At 34.2% G+C, this 18,378-nt stretch overlaps 1 protein-coding gene and 1 pseudogene across 14 annotated transcripts in view; one reads left to right on the forward strand and one right to left on the reverse strand.

Moving 5' to 3' along the window:
* GPHN (gephyrin) overlaps nucleotides 1-18,378 on the forward strand; it is a 625,629-nt gene that overhangs the window by 196,196 nt on the left and 411,055 nt on the right. The window lies entirely within an intron of this gene.
* Nucleotides 1-18,378, reverse strand: part of LOC140640126 (proteasome subunit alpha type-1 pseudogene) — a 29,783-nt pseudogene that overhangs the window by 11,152 nt on the left and 253 nt on the right.

Genomic DNA, 18,378 nt, shown 5'->3' on the forward strand with positions numbered 1-18,378 from the left:
AAACCCCTAAATTTGCATTTTTAAGAAGCATTCTGGTAATCCTCTTACAGTATATATTTTCAGAAATTTTCCTTGAGTTTCAGAAAATGTTTACAGTTGCACTACTATGGTAAAAATTGATGTATTGGATATTACTGATTGCCATGTAAATCGTACAACTTTATAAAGAAATTTAGCATTTCTATAAAGAGTTATAAAACTATTTTATGATTTGATTCAGTATTTAATTTTAGGGCACCTGGGTGGTGCAGTCAGTTAAGCCTCTCACTCCTGGTTTCAGCTGAGATCATGATCTCAGGGTTGTGAGATGGAGCCCTGTGTCTGGCTCTGTGCTGAGGGCAGAGTCTTGAGATTTTCTCTCCCTTTCCCTCTACCTCTCTAGCTCATGCTCTTTCTCTGTCTCTTTCTCTCTCAAATAAATGAATACATCTTAAAAAGTAATTTATTTTTGATTATTTATCCTAAAGAAATAATCTAAAAATTTCTACCAGTTTATCTTTTATTTCCAAAATTTTGATATGAAATATGACAATATGTAAATATAGATCACCATCTAAATTACTCATGATTTGTTTAGTGGATCATCACATAACCATTAAAATTTATAATTCTGAATACTGCAGTATCATAGGAAGAAATACGTAAAAAAATGAAAAAAAAAAGCACAATTATATTATGCGCATACTACATTTGCAATTCTGTAAAAATGTAAGTAGGCAAGTGAACAATGGACAGAATATGTTCAAATTTAAAATAGGATCAATCAAAAGGGGGGAAGTATACATATGAATCCATTGCCAAATATTTGCACAACATATGGGTTAAAAATTCAATGAATTCTACTTTTTGTCTCAGCCTTCTTTGTATTGTGTAGCAACTCCTAAGATAAAATGAAATGTAAAACAGAACTTCATAAATTTTATTGTAAACTACTTTCCTGCAAATTCAGAGGTGTTGGGTTCTCTTTAGTCTATTTGTTGAGTAGAGCCCTGATATCAGGGACCCTTCTAACTGTCAAAGATAGGAAAGTGAATTAATTATCAGCACAATTCCAGAATGTTGCAGTAAGGGTTAATAATTGCTTTCTATTTGTCTGCTGGCATGTGAAAAAACTGACAGGCATTAAGTAAGGATATGACATTTTATATATTTACACCCTATGGCTAAGGGTGTATTCGTAGTACAAATACTACAAATTTGGTACTTCCATCCCTTGCTTGGTATTGCTTAGTAGATGAATAATCAATTAATTATATGACAGTTTTTGTGGTAAATGGTAAATCTGAAAACTGTGTATGGCATGATAAAAGAATGGTTTTGTTTTCTGTTAGTCAAGTTGCTTTTGTTTAGCTTCTGTGTGACAGTTTGAATCTTTAGATTTTTCTAGATTATCATTCTAAGAGAAAGTTAATCTACTATGGTTTTACCATCTAGAAAACAACAAAATGCAACTCAAATTAGCTTAAACAATAAAATGAATACATTGGTTTACAAAATTTAACACTTCTCTAGATAGGCTTTAATATAGTTTAATCGAAGTTCCATATGTTTTTTGTTTTGATTGATTAGTTATTGATTGACTTTGTTTACTTTTCATACTTCTCTCAACTCTGCCCTCTTTCAGGCTGACAGAGTGGACAGCAATTTCAAGTTATTGAGATCAAGAAAAAACTTTTTATCTCTGAATTCCCCATGAAAGATCATAAATTCACTCTGATTGTATTGGCTGGCTTAAGTAACATGACTGAAATGATCTCACTTTGGCAAGGGGTTGGAATGTACTGATTGGTTTTGCCTAGTGTATACTTTAGCATTAAAGCTGGAAGACTGAGATCAGAATGCAACCAAGTGAAGACACAGCAAGAAGGTGGTGAGACAATACGAGAAAACTCTCACCAGAACCCAGCTGTGCTGGTACTCTGATCTTAGACTTGGATTCTCCAGAACTGTGAGAAAATCCGTTTCTGTTGTTTCAGCCATCTAATATATGGTATTTTATTATGGCAGTATAAACTAAGACACTTAGTAAGCTTAAATGTTGTACAACTATCAAGCTTAAGGTGTATGTAGTTACTTTCTTAGGTCTTGATTTAATTGGATCTTTAATTCTTATCTTTTCCTCTCATTCTTTGCATTCATTAGAAAACAATATTGTGGTAGTTGAGTCTTGTAAATAATTTTAAGTGTAAAGGACAGATTGTTTTAATTATCCCATTCTTACATATTTTTGTAAATACATTATGTAAATACAGAATATTGAATCCAGTTTTTTTTTTATGTTAGACTAAAATTTTGCTGTAGGTTTTTTAGGAGAAAATATTTCAATTTTAAATGTTCATCACAGAATCACAGGATGGTCATGTAATTCATACCTGGCACTTAAACAGGTCAGTAAAGTTCTTCTGACAACTTACTATCAAATTTTTTACCTTACATTAACATTTACAGTATATACCATGTTGCTAAACTTGGTCCTTAGTATTGTAATTATTAGTATCATCATCAGCTCTAAATTAGCTATTTCAAATGAAAGACATACAAGTAACAGCTACTGCTAAACCTTTTTAAAATTAGAGAATATAAATTATCAGCACCACAAAGTAAACACTTCTTTGGAAGACAAATCAAATATGCCTTGTAACTGTTAAATTAATAAAAATACGTTATTCTTAAACGTGTACTACAGTGCTTTCTTTTTAGATTTATGCCAGAAAAGTTTGGAATAATTAACACTCCCAGCTCTCGGGAGGTTGTCTGTCAGTAGCAGCATAACAGCAGAAGTAGAAAAATTTTGAAATTCATAAAAGGCAAAGCTTAATTAAATTCACAATAAATCCTAATTAGAAGATAATGGTGTTAGAGATTTCTCATGAAGATCTAGTACATTTTTTACTATTAGTGATGAGCGAATCAACCTAGTAATGAATCTTTTTTATGTTATTCTATACCTACTGACACTTGCTGTGCAATCTTTTTCCAAAGATAATACAGAATATCATAATTATTATTGACTGGACAATGAATACTCAAAGTGCTGGTTGATGATATGATTTTATGTTAGTACTAGTTTGCATTTATATAGCATGTTTCCTCTTATGAAGTCAGATAGTTCATAAAAGTTAGTGGTTATTATTAGAAAATATGGATCAGCTACACAGACAGCCTAGAGAAAAATCTAGACTTGCTCACAAATCACTTTAAGCAATTTACTGCTCCATCTGTGAAAAAATATGTACAAATATCTGATTTATGTGTAGAAAGTTGCAATCTCATCTTAAAAACCAAAACAAACAAATGAAAAATACGAAGGTTATGAAAAAAAAAAAGATTATGTCATCTAATTTATGGTGCTATAAATCTGAAAATAACTGGGGAGCCCCCGTGGTTCAGCAGTTTAGTGCCACCTTCTGCCCAGGGTCTGATCTTGGAGACCCAGGATCGAGTACCACGTCAGGCTCCCGGCTTGGAACCTGCTTCTCCCTCTACCTTGTGTCTCTGCCTCTCTCTCTCTTTCTCTGTGTGTGTGTGTCTCTCCATGAATAAATAAATAAAATATTTATTTATTTATTCATTCATTCATTCATTCATTCATTCATGATAGTCACAGAGAGAGGAGAGAGAGGCAGTCAAAGGCAGGCGCTAAACCGCTGAGCCACCCAGGGATCCCCTAAATAAAATCTTTTTAAAAAAATCTGAAAATAACTATCTGGGGAAGAGGAAGTATACTGAAAAGGGTCATGTTGAAACTTTCTGGGGTGATGGGAATATCATATATTTTGTTGGGGTGCCATTTCACAAGTATGTATAATTGTCAGTACTTATCAAACACAACACCTACAATCTTTGCTTTTATTGTATGTTAAACTCATATGAGATTTTAAGTAGGGATGTAATATGATTTAATTTGCATATAAGATCAATTTAGCAATGGTGAAGAAGATGAAATATATGGAAAATAAAGCTTATGTCTTATGGGCACTGATAGTGGTTTCTCAGAAAGAAAAGTGACTATTTCTTTTGGTATGGAACAAGAGATTCTTACGGGCTTTTAAAAAAAATATACATTGCAATTCTGGTCTGATCTCCCATCAAGATTATAAAAGCAATGAAAACCTTTTGAATTTTTTGCCAGAACATTAATTTATGAAAGCCCACTAGCTAGCAGTCACAATGAATATCATGTACTATATCACTCTTGGTTAAGTTAATTTTAAAAATCCCAACTTTATGTAATATTGATAAGCATATTGATTGCTGCAGCAAGGAAGGATGTATACCAGACGAACTGGGGTGCTGTGATAAGGACTTAATAGGGATTTATCATAGGATTTGGGCTTGTGGCCTAAATGTGATTCCTTTGTTCTCAGTCTCCTCAATGCAGAGTCTGCTGGGCTGCACCTTGGTTTCTTCTCCTTTCCAGGAACTGGAAATTCTCTCAAGGCTTTAAAATCAGGATAATCATAAGTCTAATCTGTTTCCCATCTCTCTAGGATCATTGTCCATCACTGCTTGAGTTTCATTATCTAAATAACCATAGCTTTACATATTTTGCCTGACTTTTTTAGTTGTTTTAGTCAGTAGGGAAAATCCAGTCTTTGTAATTCTGTCTTAGTCAGAAGTAAGAAATTATGGTATTGTTTTTAAAAGAAAATATTGGGGGAGGATGATGTGTGGGCAGACAAAAAAGTTAGTGTGCCAAGGCTTATTTAGAAGATATGAAAGGCCACAAAGCTTAAATGACAAAAGAAAAGTAATAATAAAATAGTCGTAAGTAGTTTTTTAAAAACTAGTTTCAGGAATAGTTTTTGATCTCTGGAAATAGTTGCATTTTAGCTAATTTGTTCTTAATAGCATTGGTTAACATGCACTAAATAATAATTCCAAGGTTTGAGTGTATGAGTTGCTCAGTCAATTAATCAATCTTGACTTCGGCTCGGGTCATATCTCAGGATCCTGGGATCAAGCCCCAAGTCAAGCTTCTTGATCAGCAGGAGTCTGCTTGTCCCTCTCCCTCTGCCCTTTCCCTAGCTTGTGCCTTCTCTCACTCTCTCTCACATAGGTAAATAAAATCTTTAAAAAAAAAAAAAAAAAAAGATTCCAAGTCTTTAGAATATGTATAGGGCTCAACAGATACACCTATCCATTAGGAAGCAGTTCTTAACTTAATAGTGAAATAAATTCTTAAAAAATTTTTGTGGTTTTTAAAAAGTAGCTAAAAGTAAGCTACAGAACTGTAGTTCTTTTGACTTGGGAATGCCATGAAAAATTACTGAGACACTAAAGGCACTTTGAAATGAGAAAGTTTGGGATTCTCTCATGTAGCCAATATTGGATTTTTTTTTAATTGCTTCAAGTATGATTTTAATCATTTTTGATGACCTTTTCCTGGAGATCTTGTCTTAGTCACTCTAGTTAACATTTCTTTTTGTAACTGGTGTATAGAGTACAATGGAAGAATAGAGAATGAGAGGTAATATTTTCTGGGCGCTTACTAGGTTATAAGCATTATTTTTAAATCTCATTTAATACATGCATAATAATACAGCAGTCCTGAGTTGAGTGATCTTCCCATTTAAGAGACAAGGAACCAAAGGTCAAATAAACTAAGTATTTTGCTCAAGGCTATACATCTCAGTGGGTGAAACTAGCATTTAAATCCAGTTCCAGAGCTCGCATAGTTTTCATTATAAAAGACAAGTGATTTCCTATTTATGGGAACCCTATACTGAAGGCTCCTTGAAGTGATATTTAAGGTATTATTTTCAACTTATGGAATGCAAATGGATGGAGGATCAAAGGAATAATGATCACTATGTTGTAGATTTGGGGATTAGAAGTAAACACTAATGTTTACATTTTTATCTTAATTCTTAGTCCCTATTATACATGCTGGCTTTTTTTTTTTTTTGCACCATTTGATGAATTATTAGATTTGTTAGTGTATTTGGTAACCTTATTTTCATAGTAGACAATCAGTGAAGATTGCCTTAGTGTACACATAGTTAAGTTTGGGCATCTACAATTTAATAGTCCATGGAAGTCCTGTACTACAGAGTTAGCTTTTCATTGTGAATTTTTTGTTTTGAATGTTCCTGCCTTTATGCTTCCAGAGCATAAAAACATTTCAGGATCCCATAAAAGACCTTTTACTGTTTGTTCTTTATTATCCCTTCTGGGACTTTTATAGTATTCAGAATTAGCTCAACCGTTCTCCATATCTCTTTGCCTTTCTTTTGAATTTTTAACTCTTTTTGCTGCATTCTGTGTCATTTCTTAAGACCTGTTTTCCATTTTATAGATTATTTTTTCAACTATGTCTGATTTCCTTCCTTCTCCTTCATTTTTTGCCCAATCCTAAAATATTTTTACATGTTTTATTCATGGGTATCCTGGATGGTTATTTTAAAATCTGCCCTGCTTTCTTTCTTTCTTTTTTAAATCTAGTAAAATATATTAATTTATCTATTTAGATATTTTTTTGTGTTTTAAATTCTCATTAGTTGACATATAGCTCAATATTTGTTTCAGGAGTAGAATTCAGTGGTTCATTATTTACATATAACACCCAGTGCTCATCACAAGTGCTCTCCTTAATACCTATCTATCCCTCCCCCTAGCCACTTCCCTTCCATCAACCCTCTTTGTTCTGTATAGTTAAGAGTCTCTCATGATTTGTTTCCCTTTCTCTCTCTTTCCCCCATTCTGAATGTTCATCCATTTTAAATTCCACATACGAATAAAATCATATAGTAATTGTCTTTCTCTGAGTGACTTATTTTGCTTAGCTAATATACTGTAACTCCATCTACATCATTGCATTGGCAAGATTTCTTTTTTTTTTAATGGCTGAGTACTATTCAGTTATATCTATATCTATATCTATCTATATCTATATCTATATATATACCATATCTTCTTTATCCTTTAATCAGTTGATGGGAATTTGGGTTCTTTCTGTAGTTCGACTATTGTTTATAATTATGCTATAAACATGGGGGTGCATGTACTCCCTTGAATGTGTATTCCTGTATCCTTTGGGTACATACCTAGTAGTGCAATTGCTGGATCATGGGGGAGTTTGAGTTTTAGTTTTTTGAGGAATCCCCATATTATTCTCTAGAGTGGCTGTACCAGTTTGCATTCCCACCAACAGTGTAAGAGTATTGTCCTTTCTCTGCATCCTCACCGACACTTGCTGTTTCTTGTACTGTTTATTTTAACCATTCTGACCCATGTGAGGTGGTGATATTGACCTTTTCATGTACCTGTTAGCCATCAGGATGTCTCTTTGGAAAAATGTCTATTTGTGTCTTCTGCCTATTTCTTTACTGGGTTATTTGTTTTTAGGGTGTTGAGTTTCATAAGTTCTTTATAGATTTTGGATACTAACCTTTTATCAGATATGTCACGTGCAGATATCTTCTCTCATTTCATAGGCTGCCTTTTTAGTTTTGTTGATTGTTTCCTTCACTGTTCAAAGCAAAGAAGTCTTGATGAAGTCCAGTAGTTCATTTTTGCTTTTGTTTCTCTTGCCCCTGGTGATGTGTCTAGTAAGAAATTGCTGTGGCCAAAGTCCTGTCTTGCATCTAGGTATTTCATCCATTTTGAATTTATTTTTGTGTATGGTGTAAGAAAATGGTCCAGTTTCATTCTGCATGTGGCTGTCCAGTTTTCCCAATATCATTTGTTGAAGAGACTATCTTTTATCCACTGGTTACTCTTTACTGCTTTGTCAAAAATTAATTGCCCATATAGTTGTGGGTCTAATTTCCAGGTTTCTTATTCTGTTCCATTGATCGTGTTTGTTTTTGTGCCAGTATCATTCTGTCTTGATATCTACAGGTTTGTGATACAGCTTGAAGACCAAAATCATGATGCTTCCAGCTTTTCTTTTTCAGGATTGCTTTGGCTATTCAGGATCTTTTGTGGTTCTATATAAATTTTATGATTATTTGTTCTAACTCTGTGAAAGATGGTTTTTGAAAGGGATTGCATTGAATGTGTAAATTGCTCTGGGTAGTATAGACATTTTAACAGTGTTCTTCCAAACAATGAGCATGGAATGCTTTTTCATTTCTTTTTGTCCTCTTTAATTTATTTCATGAGTGTTCTATGGTTTTCAGAGTATAGATCTTTTACCCCTTTGGTTAGGTTTATTCCTAGGTACCTTACGGTTTTTGATGCAATTGCCATTTAAATGGTATCTAGGGATCCCTGGGTGGTGCAGCGGTTTAGCGCCTGCCTTTGGCCCAGGGCGCGATCCTGGAGACTTGGGATCGAATCTCACATCGGGCTCCCGGTGCACGGAGCCTGCTTCTCCCTCTGCCTGTGTCTCTGCCTCTCTCTCTCTCTGTGTGTGTGACTATCATGAATAAAAATAAAATAAAATAAAATAAAATAAATGGTATCTATTCCTTGATTTCTGCTTCTGTTGTTTCACTATTAGTGTATAGGAATGCAACAGATTTTCTCTTCATAGATATATATCCTGTAACTTTACTGAATTCATGTTCTAGTTCTAGCACTTCTTAGATTCTTTCAGGTTTTTTACATAGAATATCATGTTGTCTGCATATAGTGAAAGTTAGTAGTTCTTCCTTGCTGACACAGATGCCTTTTATTTCTTTTTGTTGTCTGATTGCTAGGGCCAAAACTTCCAGTACTATGTCAAATAGTAATGGTAAGAGTGGACATTCTTGGCTTGTTCCTGACTGTAGAGGGAAAGCTCTCAGTTTTTCCCGATTGAGAATGATATTAGCTGTGGGTCTTTTGTATATAGCTTTTATGATGTTGAGGTATGTTCATTCCATACCTGCTTTGTTGAAGGTTTTTATCAAGAATAAATGTTGTATTTTGTCATATGCTTTTTCTGCATCTATTAAGAGGATCATATATAGTTCTTATCACGTTGATTGATTTGCAAATATTGAATTACTACCCCTGTGCCCCAGGAATAAATCCCACTTGATCTTGGTAATAATTCTTTTTTTAATGTATTGTTGGATTTGATTTGCAAGTATCTTGTTTAGAATTTTGGCATCCCATACTCATCAGGGATATTTGCATGTAATTCTCTTTTTTAGTGGGATCTTTGGTTTTAGAATCACGGCAGCAGGTGCCTTTAGGGTTCAGCAAATACTAACCACAGAATGTTTAATGTTTAATGGTTTTAATGATGACCTTGTAGAAGGAGTTTGAGAGTTTTCTATTTCTATTTTTTGCAACAATTTGAGAATAATAGGTATTAACTCTTCTTAAATGTTTGGTAGAATTCCCCTGGGAAGCCTTGTGATCCTGGACTTTTTTTTGTTGGGAGATTTTTTTTTTTTAAGATTTTATTTATTCATGACAGACTCACAGAGAGAGAGAGGCAGAGACACAGGCAGAGGAGGAAGCAGGCTAAGCAGGCTCCATGCAGGAAGCCCGATGTGGGACTCGATCCAGAGTCTCCAGGATCACACCCAGGTTGAAGGCAAAGGTGGTGCTAAACCGCTGGGCCACTGGGGCTGCCCTGTTGGGAGATTTTTCATTACTGATTTGGATGTTTTGTTAGCCGTGGTCTGTTTAAACTCTATTTCTTCCTGTTTCATCTTTAGTAGTTTGTATGTTTCTAGGAATTTGCCCATTTCTTCCTGATTGCCCAGTTTATTGACATATAATATTTCATAATATTCTCTTATAATTGTTTGTATTTCTGTGGTGTTGGCTGTGATCTCTCCTCTTTTATTCTTGATTTTATTTATTTAAGGTCCTTTCTGTTTTCTTTTTGATTAGTCTGGCTATAGGTTTATCAGTTTTGTTAATTCTTTCAAAGAACCAGCTCTTAGTTTCGTTGATCTGTTCTACAGGTTTTTTAAATTTCAGTACTGTTTATTTAAGCTCTAATTTTTATTACTTCCCTTCTTCTGCTGGCCTTAGGCTTTATTTGCTGTTCTTTTTCTTGCTCCTTTAGGTACCTAGACAGCTTTGTTATATTTAGTACTTTCTCTAGGCCTATTATTAGCTAATAATTCTAATACTTATTGTATTTTCAGGTCAGATTCTGTAGTTTGATTTTTCTACATATACTTCTTTTGGTAGTTTTTTGTTTTGGTGACTTTTGAATGTGTGGAATTCATTCATTTGCGAGAAATGTGATTCGCCAATGCATGTGGAGGTAGTACCAATTTGGAACCACCAGATTTTTGAGTGGTATGAATTTAGGCCATAAACCTGCATTAGTCTTGGTTTGTAGTTATTAATTCTCAGTTGAGTCTTTTTTTCTCTTTTTATATCTTTCTATTCTACACTGATCTCAGGCAGACAGACCTGCAGTTCTGTGATCTCTCTGTTTGGCTTTTTCTTTGTTTTTTATAGTTTACGATTTGGGAATTCTTGTATGTAGAATTTAAATAATATGACTTTGCATCCAGATTGAATTCTAAATTCTGAGCCTTTAAAAATGGGACTCTTGAGGTGCCTGGATGGCCCAGTCAGTTAAGCATCTACTTTCTACTCAGGTCATGATTCCAGGGTCCTGGGATTGAGCCCTGAGTCAGGCTCCCTGCTTAGAAGGAAGTCTTCTTCCTCTTCCTCTGCTGCTCCCCCTGCTTGTGCTCTCTTGCTCTTTCTCTCGAATATATATATAAAATCTTAAAAAGAAAATGGGACAATTAATGCCCAAACTGTAGGCCACACACACGGCAGCAGGTGCCTTTAGGGTTCAGCAAATACTAACCACAGAATGTTTAACTGTCTGGATTGCTGCCTCTATTTTTCTTGTATTCTTTTACAAATTCATTAGTTTCCAGCTATCCTAGCCATATGTTCGAATAAATTTTTAAAAACGTATATTTTATTTACTAAATAAATTTATTTAGAGGGGCGTTTACTAAATCTGTCCTTGTACAAAGACAACTCATTAGATTTTCTAGAATCTTTGCTCATGGGAGTCAGAAACTTTAGTTACAAACTTTAGAACTCTTTTATGTGGATTTGTTGTTACTTTATGAAGAAGTGGAATTGAAACTCTGCCCTGGCTATACCCAAGTAATTCCTGATTTTCCAAAGAGCATTTAAAATGGTGAAATTTGTCTGAAATGGTATACTGACATGATAGTGGTGATAGGAAACCAATTGTTAGCTATTTTATATTCATTTTTGAATTTTATCCCAAAACAGTAATATAAAATTCAAGTTAGAAATTGCAGCACTGTTAATTTGAAACACTTTCTCTTTTATTTTAAACTGTTAAAATTAAAGATTTTCTTCCTACCCCAAAATAGTTACATAAGAACAGTCTGTTGTCACAGAAATCATTCTATTATAGTTATTCTATTATAAAGAGTATAGTTTCTATTTAAAGTGCTAAGCTACAAATATTTAGCCTTTTGAGCCATCTGCTCTGCTAAATACCCATAAGTATTTTAGACTAAAATCTGAAAAATGGAATACTTGAAAACCTTTGCTTTGTTGGCTCTTGAATTTTGTACTGCATGTCTTACTTTGAGTAGAAAAAGATTGATATAGAAAGTTTACTTGCAAAACATAACACTGTCCTCACTAATAAAAAAGAAAAAACGGAACAGTTTTAAACCCTCTTATAGAAAGAACCCTCTATATCTGGATGAATTATTTTATTAAAAATAATTCTTAATGTAACTAAAAAAACATAAATAAAAACTCCACTTAATATATTTATTACCACAATAAATATATTTGACCTCTAATATTTAGAGTTAGATAGATTTATGTTTAAAATCATTATCTTGATTAAATATTAATTTTCTGATATAAACATTGAGGAAAGTTTGCTCCCTACATTCTCTAAATGAAATCATTAAAATTTTTTTTTTAATTTTTAAAAAATATTTATTTATTTTGACAGAGAGTACAAGCAAGGGGAATGGCCCACAGAGGGAGAGGGAGAAGCAGGCTCCCTACTCAGCATGTGATTGATGCTTGACTCCATCCCAGGACCCTGGGATCATGACCTGAGCCAAAGGCAGACAGTTAACTAACTGAGCCACCCAGGTGCCCTAATGAAATTATTTTAATACCATCTTTGTAACTCTAGGAAATTAATTGTCTTCAATTAGCCAATTTTGTGAGTACATACATGTTTTATTAAATACTTATTTTATATTTCCTTTTTGGATGGCATTCTATTAAACTGTTAAACAGGACAGCCTTGGTGGTTCAGCGGTTTAGTGCTGCCTTCAGCCCAGGGTGTGGTCCTGGAGACCTGGGATTGAGTCCCACATCGGGCTCCCTGCATGGAGCCTGCTTCTCCCTCTGCTTGTGTCTCTGCCTCTCTCTCTCTCTCTCTCCCTCTCTCTCTCTCTGTGTGTGTGTTTCTCATGAATAAATAAATAAAATCTTAAAAAAAAAAAACTGTTAAAAATGTAGAAAGAGCCTAGTGACCGTTCTACTCCCTCCACCTATTGCTCACACAAACACACTTACTCATTCCCATTCCCAGAGGATTAGAACCTGGGAAGAAGGAAGCAGTAGACCTGGACAAAACAGAGGTTGAAGAAAACTCCTGAGAATTAACTATACACTGATTTTAGAATTAATTTATAATTTGAATTAAAATATGACTTATACAAAAAAACCTTAAATGTGTGGATTTTTTGAAAGTGGAACATGACTAAAAGTGCTTCTGAGCACCTGACAGAAAAATGTAAATTCTCCGATGAATGTACTAAATACCACAAATTATTTCCCAGTGAATAAGAAAAGGCACAAGGAAATGAAGTAGTACCATGAATGAGAATTAGCAGAAACACTCAATAGTTTGCGCAGTTTATCTTGAAGGGCACTGTATTGCGCATTGTTTCATTTGGACAAGATTGAATATATGCCCTTGAGTCTCTATAATACTTATTGTAGAAATTTAGTGTGTGTTATACTTTTTATTGTTCCAATTCATTTTTGAAAGCAGTGGTAACAAGATACAACAGTCATGGCCTGAGGATGGAGAAATATGTGATAGTGTCCAAAGCCATGCTGTTCCCCTAAAACACAGTTATTTTTCCTGCTCTTTTTGGAGTTGATTTTGTTTCCATGTATTTTCTAAGCTTGATTATCTGGCCTTTGTTTTTCTAAGCTTCTATTTTTTTAGTTTATTCCCTTTTTGGCTTAATAAAGCTGGAATTAGTTTGTGTTTACAGTGAACTATTCTAATTGATAAAGGGACCCTATGCATTGCTTCAATTGTTTGCTTCTTGTGAGCACACACCAGGAGAACTTGTCTCTGTCTCTTGATCTGTGTGGGGTTATGAACAAGGTCCCCCTAAGTAGAGAAGGTATTTTTTATTTTTGTTTTTGTTTATTTTAATGTTCTAGTTTATACTTCTGGTTGATTTTTAATCTCTATTTCCCTTCAAAGTTTTAGTGAGCCCACTATCAATTTAAACCTGGACAGTGTTCTATTTCCTAATCAAACACTTAGAAAGACAAAATTCATTGCTTTTCAAGATAACATATTCCATTTTTTTTTTTAAAGGGCTCTAATGTATTCAGTAACATCTCTTATATTGAGCCCAAATTTGTCTCATTGCTGGTTCTAATTACCTTCACTAGGGCATCCAGGAGAGGTTATTCACCCTTCTGTGTGAAAGCTCTTTAATTAAAAATAGATAACAAAGTCTTGACTCTTTTTTCTTCTTGTATTTTCTTGTATTACCTTGTCTTGTCAAAAGTGAAAAATTTAGAATTTAATGTTTGCTAAGTCAATAAATTGTTATTAGTTAAGAATAAACTTAACCATATTGTTACTATAAATAAAACAGTTATATTTTATTTTTACCCTTGGAATTCTGCCTGTTATTTACACTATTTTCCTCCTTTCTTCCAAAAGGTTCTAAGCTTTCTTCTTGTTCATCTTTCAGTCATGTCAATTAAAACATAATTTACAATTTTAATTGGAACAATGATACATAATGGGTTGATGGTATTAGAACAACTATATCTGTTTTGTAGCCTTCTGTGTGTAACTTGATTGTAAAGTTGCTTTGAGTAAAGTAAGAATCTAAAGAAGGCCTGCTCTGAGCTATATACTACACAATGTTTACTTTTATTATTTCTACTTTCTTTTCGGTATCTATTCTCTCCTATCCTCACTGCCTTCATGATCTCTCCCTATTTTAATAAAAAACTTTTCTCAGACAAAGAAATCAATTAGTTCATTAAAAATTTAAGTGACTCGTGATATGAAACATGTTTTTCTATCTGTAGATTAAACAAGAAATGAAGCCCTTCTGTTTTGTGTGTGTGTGTGTGTGTGCATGGACATACACAAGCTTGTAAGATCTTCCTAGTAGCCATTAAATCACACTATGCATGCAACTATCTACTTTTAAATTTAGTGCTTAAGCAATTATCTAATATACTTTGTAATTTTTTTTATACCTTGAAAGAATGTTCATAAATTTTCTTATAAGGAAATATGGACTAATGCCAGACATATAGTCAGTTCTTATATATTGATTGACTAAAATTTCAGAATACTAAGAATAGAAATTATAGTTGACAGAATATTTTAAAATGCTGTTTTAGACAAATTCACAAAAACTCTGGCCCTCTAGATTAGACTCTGTAGATTGGTTCCGTCTAGAAAAGCAATCACATATTTGAGCTGTGTCTTAGTTGCAGTTCTGGCTGGAGATTTAATATAGCAGTGAACAATTTTTTAAAAAGACTTCCTTAGGAGAGATTTTGATACCAAGTCATATTTGACATTTGCATAAAATCTTCTTAGGTAAAGGAGCTTCATCCCTGTAACTGTTCAAAAGCCTTAGGTCAAATGTCTGTTCCTGTCTTCTGCCCATTTTTTGACTGGATTTTTTTTTTGGTGTTGAATTTGGTAAGTTCTTTATAGATAATTTCGGATACTAGCCCTTTATCTGATATATCATCTGCAAATATCTTCTGCTATTCCATAGGTTGCCTTTAGTTGTGTTGATTATTTCTTTGATGTGCAAAAGCTTTTTCCTGATGAAGTCCCAATAGTTCATTTTTGCTTTTGTTTCCCTTGCCTGTGGAGACATGTCTAGCAAGAAGTTGTTGTAGCCAAGATTAGAGAAGTTGCTGCCTGGTTTTCTTTTTCAACATTCCTTTGGCTGTTTGGATTTTTTTCTATTTGGCTATTTGGGGTCTATACAAATTTTGGAATTATTTGCTCCAGCTCTGTGAAAAATGCTGGTGTTATTCTATAGAGAGTGCATTGAATGTGTAGATTGCTTTGGTTAATACAGACATTTTAACAATATTCATTCTTCCAATCCATGAGCATGGAATATTTTCCATTTCTTTGCATCTTCCTCAATTTCTTTCATCAGTGTTTTACATAAAGTTTCAATGTACAGGTCTTTCACCTCTTTGGTTAGTTTATTCCTAGATATCTTTTTGTCTTAGAGCAATTGTAAATGAAATTGATTCCTTCATTTCTCTTTGTACTGCTGCATTATTGGTGTATAGAAATGCACCAGATTTCTGTATGTTGATTTTGTATCTTGTGACTTTAGTAAATTCATTTATCAATTCTAACAGTTTTTTGGTGGATTCTTTTGGGTTTTCTATATATACTATCATGTCATCTGCACATAGTGATGGTTTGTCTTCTTCCTTGCTAGTTTGGAGCTTTTTACTTCTTTTTGTTGTCTGCTGTGGCTAGGACCTCTACTACTATGTTAATAACGACACTAACAGTGGACTTTATCTTTAGTTTTTGACATTTTAATTATAATGTGTCTTGGTGTGGATCTCTTTCACTTCATTCTATTTGGAACTCTCTGTGCTTCCTGGATCTAGTTGTCTCATTCCTTTGTCAGGCTAGGGAACTTTTCAACAATTATTTTTTTTGGTTAAGAGTTTTGTGCCTTTCATCATCTATTTTTGAACGTCTGTAGTTATTTTTCAGTTCAGTTATTTTATTCTTTTGTTCTGTGACTTCTATTTGGTATTTTCCTATGTTTCCTATCTCTTTGTTGCTGTTTTCACTGTGTTCATTCATTTTTCTCCCAAGCTCACTTAAAGTCTTTATGACTATTACTTTGAATATCATGTAAGTTACTTATCTCTGATTCATGAAGATTTACTTTTCAGGAAGTGGTTAATCTTGTTCTTTCAGTTGGAAATATTCCTTTTTCCTCATTTTGATTTTCATTTTGCACTAATTTCTATGTATTAGGCAAAATAGCTATTTTTCTCAGTTTTGAAGGAGTCTCCTTGTGTAAGTGATGAACTTTATAGTTCAACCTTGCCCTAGTTCTTGTTGTGTCTTGAACCTTTGTGATTGTGTAAGCTGTCTGATTTATTCTTGATGGGTCCTAGGTTTTGAGATTGTGCCAAGTCCTGTCAGTATTCCAAAGGGAAGGATCTCAGTCAGTCCCGGTTCAGGCTGATTTGAAGGCAGTAGCTTTTAAAGAAGGAAATATCTGTAGTCATGTGAGACTGCACTCATAACCCCTACTGGTTTCTAGACAAGGTGATTTGGAGTTGTCCTCTTGATGACAGTCCCAAAAAAATTGGGCTCAGGATAAGTGTGTAGATTTTTTGGGGGGAGATGTGGTAAGCTATAATGATGCCATGGGAGAGTACAAAATTTGACATCCAGCCTATGTTCCCTGAGAACTCCTCTAGAACCTCTAGATGTGTCGTAAGCCTGAAGCCACCCCTCAGGCTAAAGCTGTAGAATAATTAGGCCTTTTTCACAGAAAGGCTGAGGATGCTGCCTTTGATATGGCTTCGGATTGGTAGCCTACCAAAAACTGTCTTTCCAATTATTTCATTTCTCTGGGGCCCAGCAGCACAGACCTCCAGGGCCATCATAGCCAAATGTGTTCAAGAGGCATCTCCTATGTGGACTGAACACTGCCACTAGTTTCAGTGGGGCTGCAGGAGAACATGGGTGTGAGGCAAGCCTGATTGTAGTAGCAAGGTAGAACAAGAGTAAAAATGGCACCCACCAGCATCAGTGCTTAGCAAGGCAGAGTAAGCATCCGAAAATGGCACTTGTCAATGCCGTCTTCCTCAGAGGAAGTCCTACTAGACTCCTGTATCTTCTGCAGATGTTTGAGGATTTATTTTTGAATCTCCTTCGCATATGATCTAGGTGCTTTTCAGACTGCTGCTTTTGTGTTGGGTCCAAAGGTGAGTGAGTCTGTGCATAAATCCTTCAAGAATGGACTTTACATTCTCCACAGTCTTTCAGGTCTTCTGGGTATAAGCCTTGTTGGTTTTTAGAGGCGAATGTTTTGGGGGCTCATCTCTGGAGTAGACCCTGAGGATTGGAGTTCCTAATGTGGGATACAAATCTATTTTTAATGAGGGTGGAATTCTATAGTGTTGAGATCTCTCCTAATTGTGGGTCACTGCTTGTGATTGGGAGGGTATGAGGGGGGCAAGACCATATCTCTGCCCCTGTTAAGGATCTCAGTTTGGCCTTTTATCCTAGATTGTGGAGGAGATCTTCAGCTAGTTTTTAGGACATTTTGGGAGAGAATTGATCTATATGTAACTATACATTTGATGTGTCTAGTGGAAGGAAATAAATTCAGGATTTTCCTAACACTGACATCTTGAAACCACTGTCTGAAACAGGTCTTTATTCCATCCCACTGTAACCAGAATCACTAATTAAATTTTTAAACAATATTGAGGATGTGATTGTTCAACCATCAGTAAATAACTATTCTAAAGTATGGAAAATGCACATTTAAATATAAAGGAGTATTTTGGTCATTGTTATTTGTACCTTTGGCATGAAATGAGGTTTATGGGAGGTTTAATTAGAACATCATAAGAAATTGATACCAAATGAAATATAATTCATTAATGTATTCATTCTACAAATATTTAATGGGTACTCACTCTTGGCCTGGGACTAGAGATATGATAATAAATAAGGCAGGGCTTCTTCTCGAGAAAGGGATGACATATATGAGACATGCATATACAGTACATTATAAAAAATACTATGCTCAGATGTACAAAGGGAGCCCATACTTGGTTTCTTTTCATATTTTTAATTTATTCTTTAAAGATAGAACTCTTAAGAATTTGAGACTATTAATAGTAAGTGTACATTAATGCATTTATATATGAAGTTTCTAAAGGTTTTGTAGCCAGACATTCTTTCTAGGCTCTGGAGTAAGGAAAAAATCATTCCTAATCATAAAAACTTTATATGGAAAGGCTAGAAAATCATGATAATAAAATGAATGAAATAAGATAAATGCCAAAATTTAAAGAATACAAGATATAATTCATTCATATTTAATTAACTTAACCAATTCACTATCTTAACCTTTCTTCTCAATTCCTTCTGTAAAACATACTGATATGTGTCCATAATTCAGTAAGTAGATCCTTGAACAACATATGAGTTAGGAG

This window comes from Canis lupus, chromosome 9 (assembly GCF_048164855.1).
Source record: "Canis lupus baileyi chromosome 9, mCanLup2.hap1, whole genome shotgun sequence".
Taxonomy (NCBI): Eukaryota; Metazoa; Chordata; class Mammalia; order Carnivora; family Canidae; genus Canis; species Canis lupus.